The sequence below is a fragment of the Nicotiana tabacum genome, chromosome 21 (genome assembly GCF_000715075.1).
Source record: "Nicotiana tabacum cultivar K326 chromosome 21, ASM71507v2, whole genome shotgun sequence".
Classification (NCBI taxonomy): Eukaryota; Viridiplantae; Streptophyta; class Magnoliopsida; order Solanales; family Solanaceae; genus Nicotiana; species Nicotiana tabacum.
Genome location: NC_134100.1, coordinates 10,605,973 through 10,624,064, shown reverse-complemented (window position 1 = coordinate 10,624,064; position 18,092 = coordinate 10,605,973). Strand labels below are relative to the sequence as shown.

General features: G+C 36.6%; 1 pseudogene; it reads left to right on the top strand.

Moving 5' to 3' along the window:
- Positions 1-12,049: 12,049 nt before the first annotated feature.
- On the top strand, positions 12,050-15,536 carry LOC107776575 (trans-cinnamate:CoA ligase, peroxisomal-like; annotated as a pseudogene).
- The last annotated feature ends 2,556 nt before the right edge of the window (positions 15,537-18,092 follow it).

Below are 18,092 nucleotides of genomic sequence, written 5' to 3'. Positions count from 1 at the left end.
GCCCAACCCTCTCACTACCAATCACCTCCCACTCGCCAAAATTTCCCTAGACCCAGACCAAATTTTGACCGCAGACCTCCCAGACAATATACAGCCATCGCTGAGCCAATTGACCAGCTGTATGAGAAACTTAAAGCTGCTGGTTATGCCTCCCCTATCCCTGCCATAACTCCAGAAAATCCTTCCCAGTGGGTCAACCCTAATAAGACCTGTGTGTACCACTCCGGCATGGAAGGACATACCATTGATGAGTGCCGCTCGTTGAAGGACAAGATTCAAACTTTGATCGACAATAAGGTTATCGTAGCAAAGGATCCTGCTCCTAATATCCGCAACAACCCTCTGCCTGATCACAAAGGTGGGGACATTCATATGATCGAGATCGAAGATGACTGGGACCCCAAGGGATCGATAGGATTGATTGCTGAGGATGATGAGCCAAAGAAACCGATAGTCACACTTAACCCGATTGTTGTGCAGAACCAGCCCTCCAGGGGCAATGAAGTAAACATGTCTATACCTCTCGAATTTGAAGCACCTTCTTCTACGAAGGTGTCCGGGCCGATTGAGGTTGAGTCTGGGGCTTCAAAGGCACCTGTACTCTTTGAAGTTGCTATGTTACCACCGAGGGTACCCATTCCTGTAGCAATGTCAGGCATTACACCGTTCCACTCAAATGCCATACCATGGGATTACACAGCTGAAGCAAGGAGGAAAGGAAAGACCAAGACGGGAGAAGCAATTGTTGCACAGGGTATGACCAGAACAGGCAGGGTTTACACTCCAGAGCACCTAGCTGAGTCCAGCAAGCAAGCCTCAGGACGGATTACTGAAACTGGTCCCAATGATATTTGGAGGAAAATACAAGCTAAGGAGTATTCGGTCGTTGAGCAGTTGAACAAAACACCAGCACAAATCTTCATCCTAGCTCTTCTACAGAGCTCTAACGCACACAAAAATGCCTTGATGAAGATATTGAGTGAAGCTTATGTGCCCAACAACATAACTGGGGGCGAAATAGCAAATATGGTAGGACAAATATTGGAAAGCCACAAAATCACCTTCCACGAAGATGAGCTGGCGTCAAGCATGAGCTGCAGTCATTTGTAGATTGCTTCGCTGGTTATCATCAGATCTGGATGGATGAAGAAGATGCTGAGAAAATGGCTTTCATTACGCCGTGGGGAATGTACTATTACAAGATAATGTCGTTCGGCTTGAAGAATGTAGGGGCCACCTACATGAGGGCCATGACTATGATTTTCCATGATATGATACACAAGGAGATAGAGGTATATGTAGATAATGTTATTATCAAATCCAAGAAGGCCATTAACCACATGGAAGATCTGAGAAAGTTCTTCAAATAGATTGTTGAGGTATAACCTGAAACTAAACCTCGCAAAGTGTGCATTTGGGGTTCATGTTGGGAAATTGCTTGGGTTTATTGTGAGTCTCCGAGGAATAGAACTGGATCTATCAAAAGTCAAAGCCATTCAAGAACTACCACCGCCAAAGAACAAGAAGAATGTGATGAGTTTCTTGGGAAGGCTCAACTACATCAGCCAATTCATAGCACAGTCTACAGTTATCTGTGAGCCAATCTCTAAGATGTTGAAGAAGGACTCTGCTACCAAATGGACCGATGACTGCCAAAAGGCCTTCGACAGAATCAAGGAGTACCTATCAACACCGCCATTCTTAGTCCCGCCTGAGCCAGGTAGACCCTTACTACTCTACCTTGCAGTGCTAGATGAAGCTTCCGGTTGTGTTTTGGGACAACATGATGAAACGGGGAGGAAGGAACAAGCCATTTATTATCTCAGTAAGAAGTTCACCTCGTACGGGGCCCGATATTATCTATTGGAACGCACCTGTTGTGTTTTGACTTGGTTAGCTCAGAAGCTGAGACATTACTTCTGTTCCTATACTACATATCTCATATCGAGGATGGATACTTTGAAGTACATCTTTCAGAAGCCCGTGCCTACCGGCAAGCTAGCCAAGTGGTAGATCTTGTTGAGTGAGTTCGACATTGTTTATGTAACTTAGAAGGCGGTCAAGGGACATGCACTGGCAGATCACCTCGCTGAGAATCCCGTGGATGGAGAATACGAACCCCTAAAAATGTATTTTCCTGATGAAGAGGTATCATTCATAGGAGAAGACATTGCAGAATCCTATGAAGGTTGGAGAATGTTCTTCGATTGAGCGGCAAATTTCAAAGGAGGTGGCATATGAGCAGTCCTAGTATCAGAGACCGGTCAGCATTACCCGTTGTCTGCCAAACTCAGGTTTCCCTGTACCAACAATATGGCCGAGTATGAAGCCTGCATCTTAAGGCTCAAAATGGCCATTGACATAAACGTTCAAGAGCTGCTAGTAATTGGAGATTTAGACTTACTTATGCATCAGGTATGTGAAGAATGGGCAACCAAGAACTCCAAGATACTCCCGTATCTGCATCATGTACAAGAATTGAGAAAGAGGTTCACGAAAATGGAATTCCAGCATGTTCCTAGGATCTAGAACGAGTTCGCCGATGCATTGCATTGGCTACGCTATCATCTATGATACAACATCCAGACAAGAATTTTATTGATCCCATTCCAGTGAAAATCCATAATCAGCCAGCTTACCGTGCCCTTGTTGAAGAGGAAGCAGACGGAAAGCCTTGGTTTCATAATATTAAGGAATATTTGGCAAAATGAGAATACCCGGAGCTTGCTAATCCTATTCATAAACGCACATTTCAGAGATTGTCCAACAACTTCTTTCATAGTGGAGGAATCCTGTATAGGAGGACTCCTGATTTGGGATTATTAAGATGTGTTGACGCAAAGGAAGCATCCAGGCTACTAGAGGAAATTCATGCTGGGACCTGCGGTCCACATATGAACGGTTTTGTCTTAGTAAAAAAGATACTCTGGGATGGTTACTTTTTGATGACTATGGAAACAGACTGCATCCAATATGTTCGGAAATGCCACCATTGTCAGATTTATGTAGACATGATAAAGGTACCTCCAAGCGAGCTCAATATAACCAGCTCACCATGGCCATTCACCACCTGGGGAATGGATGTTATTGGACCAAACGAGCATGCCGCTTCCAACGGACACAGGTTTATCCTAGTATCCATCGACTATTTCACCAAATGGGTCGAAGCAGCATCTTACAAAGCAGTAACTAAGAAAGTCGTGGCAGACTTTGTCCGCGACCACATTGTTTGTCGATTCGGGATTCCAGAGTCAATCATTACTAATAACGGCTCCAATTTCAACAACGACTTGATGAAAGCTATGTGTGAGACTTTCAAGATCAAACACAAGAATTCCACAACCTATAGGCCTCAAATGAAAGGAGCTGTAGAAGCCGCCAACAAGAATATCAAGAAGATATTGAGGAAAATAATAGAAAATCATAAACAGTGGCACGAGAAGTTATCATTTGCTCTATTGGGGTATCGCACCATAGTCCGCACATCAACTAGGGCAACCCCCTACATGCTGGTTTACGGTACAGAGGCTATCATTCTCGCCTAGGTGGAAATTCCTTCCCTAAGGATCATACAAGAAGCTGAGCTCGACGACGCAGAGTGGGTAAAGACTCGTTATGAGCAACTAGCCCTTATAGACAGAAAGAGAATGAATGCAGTTTGCCACGGCCAACTCTACCAGAACATAATGTCCATAGCCTTCAACAAGAGAGTCGAGCCAAGACAGTTCACACCGGGGCAGCTGGTGTTAAAGAAAATTTTTCCGCATCAAGATGAAGCCAAATGGAAGTTCTCTCCCAACTAGTAGGGTGCATACATGGTTCACCGGGTTCTGACAGGAGGAGCCCTCATACTTGCAGAAATGGACGGAGAAGTCTGACCAAAGCCGATTGATTCAGATGCAGTCAAGCGTTACTATATAATCTTTATGCTTTCCTTATATGATGTAAATTGAACTACGCCTGACCTAATTCCTGTTTAAGAGGGGATACGTAGGCAGCCCAATGTGTTCGGTCACAATTCAATAAAATTTTCGTTTCCCCCCGCAATTGGAAACTAGGGCAGAATTTTGAGGAGAACCCTCAAAATTCCGAAGTAATTTCATCCAATCGTCGCATGAGCAATAGTCAGAAGCGTCAACCCATCAAACTGGGACAGAATTTTGGGGAGGACCCTCAAAATTCCATAGCAGGAAAGGTTGCAATGTCCGGAACCACGTCACAATCGTTGGTTCATCTGAAAGATATTTTTAACTATACATTTATGTCATACTTTTATAAAATCATGCATGTTTATTATTGAAACTGCTTTGTTTAGCAACGGTACCCCAATGATACAGACGGTATCACCAGATCAAAACTGTACGAGTCAAGCAAAGCCAGCGGAGATACGAACTAACCGTCCCCCTTATAAAACTCACAATTTTTCTTTGGATGTAGGCACTAGGATTGCAAAATCATTAAACATACTGTACGCCCGTGGAACAAACATTGTTCAAGAGTACGACTCTCCGAACCATTGTAGTTGCCAACATTTTCTATTAGCACACACGATTAATGCCCCGAAGTCACAATGCTCCCAGTAATCACAATGCCGCGATCTGCTATCAGCTTAGAAATCTCTACTATTATTCATTATTTTATTTTCTTGCATAAGGCTACTATTCGGCCTTCCGAGACTAAATATTGTCTCCATCCGTATTTGCATTGCATAAGGCTACTATTCTGCCTTCCGAGACTAAACGCTGTCTCCATCTGCATTCGCATTGCATAAGGCTACTATTTTGCCTTCCAATCTGCATAAGGCTACCATTCTGCCTTCCGAGGTTAAGCTCTACCTTCATCTGCATCTGCATCTGCATTGCATAAGACTACTATTCTGCCTTCAAATCTGCATAAGGTTACCATTCTTCCTTCCGAGACTAAATGCTGTCTCCATCTGCATTTCTTCATCGCATAAGGCTACTATTCTGCCTTCAAATCTGCATAAGGCTACCATTCTGCCTTTCGAGACTAAACGCTGTCTCCATATGTATTTTTGCATCGCATAAGGCCACCATTCTGCCTTCTGAGGTTAAGCTCTACCTCCATCTGCATTCACATCTTTGCATAAGGCTATCATTCTGCCTTCCAAGGCTAAGCTTTGCCTCCAGTTTTCTTCGAAATTAAGCGCCATCTAAAGCACTATTTATTTCTCTTTTCTTACAGGATAAGCTCTGCCCTTCAAATTGCAAGACTGAGCTCTATCTTGTCCACATCATACTACTGCATCTTTCATGGGCTGAAATATTGCCAATTCATCCAAAGGCGACATCGTTCAGAGGCACCATCTTCATAGCCCGAGAACACCATGTCATGGACTGAGGATCTCTTTCAGTCTTTTGCATATCATTATTCAAAGGCATCATGGTTCGGAGGCACCATCCTCATAGCCCGAGAGCATCATTTTATGGCCTACGAATCATTTATCATACGCTTCATGGCCCAGGACATCATGGTCTAAAGACGTCATCCTAACCGTCCAAAGACAACATTCATGGTCCGACGGAAATTTGCATCATGGTTAAATTTATGCACAGTATACGCTTGTATTATTTCTAATTGTAGGTAAACCAGCGAGAAACGGCCATACCGGCAAGAGCGATCCCACTCCGGTTCCCCTAAGCCATGTCAAACCTACCTAGTCCTGTAAACCGTTCACTCACCCAGCCCTAGATATTGCGTCCGTTCTGGAAAGATCTTCATCGGTATACTCCGCTGATGGATCCTGACCTACATACGGCCTGATTCCTATAAAACCAGGGATATGTATGTAGCTCATAAGCTAGGGCGCGACCTAACCTCTTCAAACCATTTCACTCGGTCAAAATTGGCCATCATTTCTTTACCCAAAAACTCTTTCATCATTCCCGAGTAAAGAGGAGCAGCTGTTGATACCCAGTTTTCCCTATATATTTTCAATTTGCAAAATATAGCATATGTATGCATATATAAGCATGTCCAAGGGGTTTATTATTTTTCCATTTTTTAAAGGGTTTTTGATTGATTTATTTCCCCCTTTTTATCCATAAAATACCAATAATTATTTTCAAAATTATTATTTTGTTAATTCATCTATTGAATTTTTATATTTATTCCACAATATGGCTAAAAATATTTTTTACATATTTTTACAATTTTATTTAGTATTTTTAAAGCTAAATTGCATATAATTGCAATATTAGCCCTTTTTAAAGTTTAATTAGGTTTTATATTCATAAAATTGGGTCCTGTATTTTATATTATTAATTATATATTATAAATTATTTTAGTACTTTGAATTTATTTTTAGAAATCTATTTGCTATTTTTTATATTTTAAAAAGAGAAAAAAGTGGTTATTTAACTCGTAGCCACATTTGGCTTTCAATTACAACCAAATCAAGCCCCAATTCCCCGGCTCAATTTCTAATTAAACCCGACCTTAACCCTTTTCAACCCTACCCAAACCCATATCCCCACCTACTCCATTTAATCTATGCCGATGATCATTTAGATCAACGTCCATCATTCCATCTACCTAAAATAAACTTAAACGACCCCCTTAACCTAATTCATTTCTACCAACCCGCCGCCTTGAATCCCTCTCCTCTCAAACCCTCTCTGAAATCTAAGTCTAACCCTAGCCGCCGCCACCCAAATCCACCCTAAACCCCTTCAATCCTCACTCAATCCATGGACTCCCATGGCCATTTCAGATGTATACCGTTCTTCTATATCTCCTGGTTGCCTATTTTCGTCCATACCTTGCACACTTCTATCCATGGCCTTTCTCCGGCCATCCATGGCCGTTCGAGACGGATCCATGGCTTTTCCAGCTAGATCGGTAACTTTTCGAAGTCTTTCTCATTTTTCTGGGTTCTCTGAAACCCTAACTTTAAAGGCTTTCCAATTTTCTTTCAGATTTGTGTTAGATATGTGTATGTTATGAACCTCTTAAGTGTTTTCCTTAAAGGTTTTCCGATTTTTCAAAGCGACTTTTCGTCTTCAACGATTAGGGTTTTTCTTAACCTCTTTTAAAAGATCTCTTCTCCGATTTTCAGTGTTGTTTTATGATTTTACTATGTTCAAACGATTTGTTTATGCTTTTCTTCTACCTGAATCAGCATGTTGAAAACCCTAAATATCTTTGGTTTTATCCAAGGTTCTGAAATCGTCTTTTATTTTGTATACATATTTCGACTGAGTTCTTTGTGTTTAAACCTTTTTCTTTGACTAATTCTGAGTTCTTACCCTTTTAACTCAGCTCTGTTAAAACCCTAGTTTATTGAAATTTTCCTCACTTGTTACTGAGAGTTTTTAAAAGATCTCCTTTACCTATTGCTATGTGTTAGACTGTTTCCTTCATTTTTGGTTCTATGTGACTGCTTGACTTTGTTGACTACTATGCTTCGAGTAGGTTCTTTTACTACTAAGCCCTAGCCTACTCCTGTTACTATTGTATGTTTGCGTACATCTAGTTGTTTCTTTTGTCAATACGGTTGGCCTTGCATGTTCATTCTTCTCTATTTATATGGCGAAGTGCAGAATCATGACCAAAATTAAGTATATTTTGTACTTAGACTTAATTATTTACTCTATACTTTTACTATCCCTTATATGGTCAGAAATCAATCTTTTTCAAATTGATTTTCTTTCCTTAATTACCCCTGTTAGTATCCATTTGAGCAGTAATTCTTTGATTAAAGGGAATACTTGTATTAATTGATTCTGACTGTGATTACTTCCATATTTGTGTCAAACCTTTACTTGTTACCTTATTTTACTACTCGTTTTAAAGGCTATAAATACCCTAATGCTTTCATTAACAAGACATGAACAACTAGCTCAGAACACATACATACACATTCAAACTCTCTTTTCTTTCTCTACTACTTGTGCTATTGCTTTGTCTAGCCGGCTGAAAGCCAAGGCTAGACTGTGGAACTCTTATTGCTTTACTTTTTCTGCACTTTGCTCCTTAAACTGGTATGTTCTTAAATTCTGAAACTCAACACCTATGTGTTCCCTTGTTGTCAATCACTGTCTCTTTCTGCACTAACTTAACGGCTCGTGCTGTTGAGTTGTACTGTTTGTTTATTGCTTTACTCAGTTTGCTTAAATTCTTCCCTTCCCTATTCAAATGTGATCAGCATATTTACTTTTTGCTTTTTATGTCCTTCAACTAGCATGTTTATAATGTACTTAATTCATGACTAAATGTGTGTTTCTGATTTGGGTCCTCTATGTCCCCAACCTCTACTCCCCTGTTTGTAACTGTTGAAACATGTAATTCTTTCTGAACTGGTTCTGTGTGTGTTATTGTTGTTGCTCCTACCCCCTTTCCCTTTTCAAAAACTGTTTTATTAGGAAATTCTTCTGCTGTTTTACAAACTCACTTCAAACATGTTGTTTCTAAAACTATTTGCCAACTCAACTCCTTTGAGTCTATGTCCAGCACTCTCACATGCACTCTTAGATCATTAGGTTCTGCCCCTCTTATGTGAGCCTTGCTTTGGGACCCTTGAGCTCCCTCTGAACTTGGACACATAAGAGCTGGCCCTTACACACTGCACTAGCTCTCTTGGTTATGCAATCTGGGTGTGAGCTCTGCCCCGGATCCCTTGAGGTCCTTAGGGAACTTTGACACACCCAGATATGAAAAAGGCTTTGGAACAATATTGGCATTGAAGTGGTTTATTACACAACTCAGAGAGGAAGTTAGGATCAGGCTTCCTATGGTTGTAACTTCTTATTTTGTGCATTTTTTCTTATGTAATTCAATCACATGGTCTGTAATAATTTGTAAACAACTCTGGGGACGGATAGTGAAAAGGGAAGGGGTGACTATGCATGCTTTAGTTATAAAGAGGGTTAGAAAACATATTATTAGGTTTATTTTCCTACTTGCGCAATAGAAACCATACTTATGACTCATTTCATGCATTAGAGATCATGTTCCCTATGATTTACACTTACTGTTTTCAACATGTCCATTTCATTATCATATCACTTATAAAAGTCTGCGTTAATTATGTTAATAATCGGAGTTTCTGCGATCATGTTCCTATTGCCATGCACACTTAGAGATCCTATTTTAGGCTAAACAACACTAACAAACATATCATTTATGCATATTCGTGAAATCATGTTTAAACGCTGTAATATTTGTGCATATAGAAATCCTGCTTAGGATTCTAGATCATTCTGCATCTCTGTACATTAGATACCATGTCTTTAGGATTTCATTTATATTTGCTTAAGCACGCTTAAGCTAACTATGAATGCACAAAAATGAATAAAATAATTTAACTCAGTTTTTACAATCAATTGGCAATAATTCTATGCGCTGAACACCTAGAACAACATGTTTTTAGGTAATAAAAACCGTCTTAATGATTCGGAACAACTACTGGTTGTTTTACGCCTAGGCAAGCCCTAGGTAATAACCTGAATAAAACTGGAATTGCCTTTGTTTAACTATTAACTGCTACAACCAGCAGGCATGCCTGATTCAGACTTCTTTTCTGAGTAATATAATGAATCTGGTTCTGACTTAAACACCCTGCTTAGGACTTTAAATTCAGAACTTAACTGTATATAAGTCATGCTATCTATGTGCATTCTTTGTGGAAGTATAACTGAGCCTTCTACTTGCTTATATGTCCCCCCTAATTGCAGTCTTATATGTTTTTGTATGTCGCCTTAGTATTTTGCCTTTAAACATGAGGGTCTGCCTAGAACCCCCTCCTTATAGGAATAGTAGTCCTAAATTCCTTCGGGACTGATAGGAAGGGACATGTAACATCATGCAATAAGAGTCGAGACCAACCCTTGCTTTAATTACCTTAACGGGGCGGGAAAGAGGTAGATATGAATATGATGACCTGTATGCTAATACCACGTGTATCCCCTCTTTTGAAGAGTGTCATACCGGATATTGCATTGATTTGATCTATATTACAGACAACCTTTACATTCATAAGCATGCCTTAGATTATAACACTTTTCAAAATTTCACCTTTCAATAATTGTTTTCAAACGCTTGTGTGTTTAACTTAAATCCCCTATTACTTGAGCCTTACTTGTTTATTTGCTAATTGCACAAATTCACAAAAATTATCTGGCCGGGAACCACAGTAGTGGATCCTGAGGGGTTCCTAACACCTTCCCGGTAGGATAATTCCAAGCCCTTACCATATCTCTGGTTATCACATATAGTTGTAGTTGAACCTTGTAGGTGCCCTAACGCACCTTAAAATCGTTAGGTGGCGACTCTTCAAATACTCAATTCCAAAAGGAAATGAGTTATCACACACCATAAATGTCGAAACCCGGACTCCTCTCCGCTGGAAGGGGAAAAAGGGGGCGCAACAATTGTGAGATCAAGAAAATAGGTACTCCCTCCGTTCCAATTTATGTAAACCTGTTTGACTGGGCACAGAGTTTAAGAAAAAATGAAGACTTTTGGAATTTGTGGTCCTAAACAAGTCAAAAAGGGGCACAGAGTATTTGTGTGGTTATAAACCCTTCTCATAGTAGAATTGTAAGTTTAACCTAAATTGTTACCAAATTTAGAAATGGGTCATTTTTCTTTGGAACGAACCAAAAAGGAAATAGGTTCACATAAACTGGAACAGAGGGAGTATGTGTTTTACGTGGATACGTGCTTTTTATCTTCTTGAACCGAGAGTCTATCAGAAACAATATCTTTACCTTCTAACGATAGGAATAAGATTTGCGTACACACTACCCTCCTCAAACCTCACTTGTGGGTTCCACTTGGTTTGTTGTTGTTATTGTTGCTACTTTTAGGTTGATAAGTATTAATTAGGACGATAATTTGGCATACACGTTTGTTACTTATTAGACACATCTTAATTAGGTATATATTCGAAAAGAAATCTAATTTTAGGTATTCTAAAGTTTTCAGAAGGGTAGGCTAGTGCAATTAAAGTACGTAGCATGACTTCTCTTTATCTCGATGTTATAATTTTCTTATGTTAAATTACTTCATTTAAATTGAGATGAGATATGAACTTAGAATATATATGAACACTCACTTTAGCTTATTTATCAAATTTTATACTTGCTGCACTACTTCATCGCTCCTTTATAATCTATAGTTTTATGACTATTTCAAACGAAGGAATTTAATGCCAATATTGATTGACAAAAGTTTAAAGTCAGCATTATTTTTGTTTCTTTGGTAGTTAAACCACATGTACCAGGGTGTAATTGATATGGTTAATTACATGTTTAGACCGAAGTAGTTTAATCATCATACGAGTTGTATAAAACATCATTGTGAGTGCATACTGCTTATTATTAACAATTTTCTTTTTTCATTTTCTCTTATTATTAAACTAAAATTTTAATTTCTATTTATTGATAATATAAGAGAATTTTACAGTATCAAGTCATCAAAAAGATAGTTATAAATGTTAGCTCGGATTAATAATTTGAAAATAAAGACAAGTTTTCTACTATATATATATATATATATATATATATTAATAATGTAAATATTCTTTAGGAAAGATCTTGCTGAGGGTAGTGTGGTGGCATTCCACGAGACATCCACCTCACCCAAATGACATGGCTACGTGACTTTTAATTGTTGGGTCCACAGCCACGATGGAGCACCATTAATAATAGGGGCAGATTTAAATATTTGCTAACCATAGAGGTATATATGTCCCAAAAGTATAACATACGTCAAATATATTAATATTTACACATAAAAGGGTAAATCTATCTAATAACTTTTTTTTTTTTACTTTTACCCCGCGCCAAAAATTATTTATATTTGGCAGCCAAAAAAATGTGTAAAATTTGTATATTTATTGTATATAACATACAGAATGCATATATACATACAAAAATATATATTTTTTCGACTATTATTCTAAAAGCGGCTATACCCTATTAATTTTCACCTAAACAACGTCCATGTGGGAACCCATATATGGACCATATAGTCCTGATTCTCCATTGCATTTCCCTATATAAACTAACCCTTTCAGCTGCATCTTTGCACAAACTCTTAAACCTTTCTGCAAAACAAATAGAAGAGCCTATACTATTTGATAAAACGCAAATTCCACTCCGAGATTATGGATAGATTACCTAAATGTGGAGCAAATTATGTGCCTTTAACTCCTCTTACCTTCTTAACTAGGGCCTCAAAATCTTATGCCGATAGGACCTCCATCATCTATGGTGGTGTTCGTTTCACATGGAGCCAAACTTACGAGCGTTGTTGTCGCCTCGCTTCCTCTCTCCGATCCCTAAACATTGTCAAGAACGACGTGGTAAGTATATTTGACACTTACAATTAGTGTAGTTTAACCTATTATAGCACCTAAATTACCATTTTTACTAGGTTACCTCATCAAGTGATCTAATTCTACAAATATAATGTTATTTATACCGTCAGTAATAGTTTGAAATTATATATATTGACATGTACTATCAGCAATGATGGAGGCATGATTTTTATTAAAGGAGGTCAAAATATAAAGAAGTAAATCTACAAAGAAGCTAAGGGGTGTCAATATGTGGTATATATACTAGTATAATTATCCGACAAAGGGGTGAACACCCCTTGAATACATGTCGCTCAGCCACTGACAATCAATGTAGTTTAACCAGTTATAGCAAGTTACACTACTAGAAATTCGGAAAAAATCGGCCGCAACATACCGACTAGCTTCTGTTGGTAAAAACAATTAACCAAAAAAAACAATCGAAGTTGGTCGGTTTTTTTTTTTTTAAGAAACCGATCGATTTCAGTCAGTTTTTGGCACCAAATTGTGTGAAATTATTTTTGCGTCACGGGAAATTCATTTTTCAAGAAACCAACCAACTTCAGTGGTTTTTATTTAAAATAAATTAAAATTACTATTCAAAAAACCGGATCAAAATCAGCCGGTTAAATTCGATCGGTCATTTTAAAAAACCAACCGATGTCGGTCGTTAATTTTATTTTTTAGCAAAACCCACCGAAATCGGTCGGTTAGTTTCACGCAAAAATGCAAGTAAAGAGTATAAATAAAATAAAATAAAGTCTTAAACCAAAAAAGCATCAATGGTCTAGTGGTAGAATAGTATCCTGCTACAGTACAATTATTGGTTCGAATCCCAAATGGTACATTTTTTAATTACATAATTTAAAAGAAGATCTCTTCGATAGTTTTTTGTCGGGTCAGTTGTGGAATCTAATTGACCAACCGAAACCAGTCGATTCTCTACCGTCCGCACGATACTGATCGCCATGAATCGTCGACCTTTGGCCGATTTTTGCCAATTACAGACTAACATCGATCAGTTTTGGCAGTCGATCTTGTCCTGTTTTCAGTCGTGTTGGTTATCATCTTTACCAGGTTATTGATTAACATTTATCATAGAAATTAATTTACATGTAGTTACATCATCAAGTGATCTTATTCTGTAAGTATTTTTTAGACACATAAAACTCAAAACTATAACATGATATGTATATGTTTGTGACAATTTTCAAAGCAACAAGTTAGCACTTTTAACATGCATGACTATTGTTTACTCAAGTACTCAACAAAATAACACATGCAACACAAGAAAATGAACAAGATATCCCTATATATAGTGATTACATCAACAAAATTATGTGTTTAATAATTAATTATCTTTGCTTATACAGGTTTCAGTGTTGGCTCCTAATATCCCAGCAATGTATGAAATGCATTTTGCTGTGCCAATGGCAGGAGCTGTGTTGAATGCCATAAATACAAGGCTAGATGCTAAGAACATTGCAGTCATTCTCAAACACTCTGAAGCCAAGGTATTTCTTGTTGATTATGAATACCTAGAAATTGCTAAAAAGGCCCTCGAACTTCTAGTTGCTGACTTTGAGAGGTCCAAAACTTCTAAAATGCCAATGCCTCTCGTCGTTGTCATTGATGACATCAACTCCCCTACTGGAGTCCGGGTAGGCGAGCTCGAGTATGAGCAGTTGGTGTTCCAAGGAAATCCAAGTTACGTCCCTGAAGAAATTACCGATGAATGAGATCCAATTACCTTGAATTATACTTCAGGTACTACAGGTACTATTGAAATGTACGATCATTTCATCCAATATTTTAAATTATTAAAAAATATACATTTTTATTTACTTAATTATGTTTTCAACAGGTACGACTTCAGATCCTAAGGGAGTTGTGTGCAGTCATAGAGGAGCATATTTGAGCACTTTGAGTGTAATATTAGGCTGGGAAATGGGTACTGAGCCTGTCATTTTATGGTCCTTGCCAATGTTTCATTGCAGTGGATGGACTTTACCTTGGGGCATAGCTGCAAGAGGTGGGACTAATATTTGCATTCGCAGTACTACAGCCCAAGAAATGTACACAAACATAGTGTCACATAATGTTACACACATGTGTTGTGCACCTATTGTTTTTGACATCCTTCTTGAAGCAAAACCACACGAGTACAAACCCATAACAACCCGAGTCCAAATTCTAACAGGTGGCGCACCACCACCTGCGCCACTTTTAGAGAAAATCGAGAGACTCGGGTTTCATGTGGTTCATGCTTATGGACTCACAGAGGCCACAGGCCCAGCCCTTGTATGTGAATGGCAACAAAAATGGAACAAATTGCCTAGTGAAAATAAATTCAAGTTGAAAGCAAGACAAGGAGTTGGGATTTTAACACTAGCCGATTTTGATGTGAAAAATTTCAAGAATGTGCAAAGTGTGCCACGAGATGGAAAATCAATAGGGGAAATATGTTTACGAGGGAGTAGTATTATGAAAGGGTATTTCAAGAATGACAAAGCGAATTCGGAAGTGTTCAAAAATGATTGGTTTTTTACTGGAGATGTTGGAGTAATTCATTCAGATGGGTATTTGGAAATTAAAGATAGAAGTAAAGATGTGATAATTTCAGGTGGAGAAAATATTAGTAGTATTGAAGTTGAAAATGCAATTATGAGACATCCAAATGTAGCAGAAGTTTCTGTTGTGGCCATGCCACATTTCAAATGGGGTGAAAGTCTATGTGCATTTGTTATATTGAGCAAAAATTCAGAAATTAAAGAAGTTGATATTATTGATCATTGTAAATCAAATTTGCCAGGATTTATGGTACCAAAAAAGGTGAAATTTGTGGAAGAATTGCCTAAGACTGCAACTGGAAAAGTACAGAAACACCATTTGAGAGCAATAGCTAAGACTTTTGTTATTTCAGAAAAGTTAAACCAAACAGGCAAAAATACTTTGTCTTCTCTATAAAGTATAATTATCAGAAATTCTTGATGTGGTGACGTTATTGGATCGTAATAGAAGATATTAAGGGGTCGTTTGATTCGAAGACAAGTTATATATAAATATATAGTGTGAGGATTATTTATGTATGAATTAATAATACATGGATTATTTCCTTGTTGGGTGTTTGATTCATTGTACTAAATCAGGTATACAAAGTATTATTTAAATATTTATTTATTTTTTAAACTAAAAAGCAATGAGTTTACAATTATACTCTTGGATACTTCACCTTCGTTGGCTTCTAGGAAATACACAAACATAATTTTGTCCTGTTTGTTCTCTGTCCATGTATATGTTATATATTATTAGTTATTTCATGTTATTGGTGATATAAGATAATACATTCATTGATAATTAATTTATACAATGATTAGTTATTTTAGATTTAAAATCTAAATCAAATATTAAATAAAGTTGTACAAAATTATATACCATAATTATTTTCCTCATAAATCATACCAAACGACCCTTAAGTAGGGAGACTCATGATTTCTTTTAAAGGACTTTTTTGTATATATACGAGATTTTAAACTTATTTAGCCGGTTTATCCAAGTTTTCCTATTTACAGAGAGTAACAATTTTTGTTTTTTACAAAATATATACAAATTCGATCAAAATCTATAATTTATCTACAACTTAAATATAAATTTTTATACAGAATCCGATCAAAAACTATAATTTAAATAAAATTTATATACAATTTGTAAATAATATTGTTAGTTGTATATATTTTATATGTCACTTCTACACTCGACATATAAAATATATATAATTTATTTATGTCTTATTTTTTGAGTTTCAATCGGAAATAGTATATAATTAACACCGGAATTGTGCAGTAGAATGGTAGATCACAAGATACAAAAAAGAGTAGTTTGGTGCACAAACCCAAGTGGCTGATTTTCTTACTATAAAAGCTGCAACAATGTTACATGTGGCAGTATTTCATACTATTACTCATTCCAACAATTACCAAGAGAAGCTAAGTTCCTTTTCACTTGGACAAATGACACTTGCCTTGCACAAGTAGATTTAACAAAACTAATTTCTTTTAAGTTGATGTATTTTCTTTCCCAGAAAAGTTGTACTGTCAGGCCTCTCTATAACACCACCTATATAACAGTTATTCACTATAAAAGTCATAATTTTATTAGAACCAATTTTCATGTTATGTTATAATATATGTTCTCTATAACAACACTTTGCTATAGCAGCCAAAAATTATGAAACAAACGAACTTGTTATAGAAATATTTGATTGTACAAGATAAGCTTTTTCATGAGTTCTTTTGAATACTGCCCTAGTTACAGTCTTGTACATATGGAAGGTCAGGCTTACGTCCCCTTCTTTTATCATCTTTATCTTCTATATAGATATATGGTAGGGGTAAATTCAAACCCCTCAACAACAAGAACCTTTTTCTATGTGATGGCTTAAAATTGGAAAAAAAAGGGGGACAAACATGCATTAATAAAAAAATTGAAGCTTGCTATGAACTTTGTCATTAATCCGTCGCTAAATTGCTTGTAGCTATAGAATATCTTAATAATCTATCGCTAATTCTTCACTTAATAGAATTGGTAACAGATTTTATTGTTTAGTTACAAATTTGTCCATTGCTAATTCCTATTGTTTTGATAGTGACGTCTTATAAAATAAATTAAAATATGAAAGGAAGTGATCCAGCTTTATTGGGTGAATTGAAAACGTCCAAAAAACACCAAGATGTTTGGTTCACATATTTTCCTGAAAGCAACTCCATTTGGCTTCTATGCGACAGGAAAAAAATCTAGAGATCGATATTATCATCAGTGGGTCTTCTGCCAAGTGTGACCCTTAAACCAAAATGTTATTATAAGTTTAGGGATTTGGTTTAGAATTTTATGTTGTTGTTTCACTTTTAAAAGTTTAAATTCCAGTAACGCACTATGCTCAGTGTCACATATAGTGAGTTTTGAATTCGAGTATAGTGTACTGGAATTTTACGTGTCGGAATTTTAAACTCTAGCACACAATTTTTTATTTGAATTTTTTGTTTGTTTAAGTTTGAAATCCATGTCATTGTCATGGTCATTGTCATTGTGTTTCCGCATTACGGCCTTATTAGGGCATCTCTAACCTTTACCCCATTTTTGGTCCCTAAAACGGGAATTTCCCCATTTTGAGAACAACTTAGTCCAACCATTCCCCCATTTTTTTCTTCAAACTTTTTTATATTCTTTTTTATATTCTATATTATATTATTATCTTTCATTTCAATTTTATTTTTTAATTTTCATTAAACAAATTCCATCTTTTATTTTTATTAATTTGTAATTTCCATTAAAACAATTCCATAAAATTTTAATAATATAATTTGTAAGCAATTATTATAGATTAATTAATAATTCAAATAAAAGTGAAATCATTGCGATACAAGAAATATATATTACATAACGATAAAATTCATCCAAAATACTACATAAATATTCAACTTCATCCTCTAGTATTCTCCCATAAATGATCTATTAATGCATTACGCAAGTGTAAAATGAGCATCTTTGTCCTTAATGCTTCTATGTGCAAAATGAGCATCTTTGAGATAATTATATATTTTGTGTACAATTATAACTTATAATAAAATTAACTTACAATTTTACATAAAAATAATAAATGCACGAAAATTAATTTATCAAAATTATACACCAAAGTTAAGATATAAAATTAATACTATAAAGACATGACATAAACATAATTAAGTATATATAAAGAGATAAATTAAAAGAT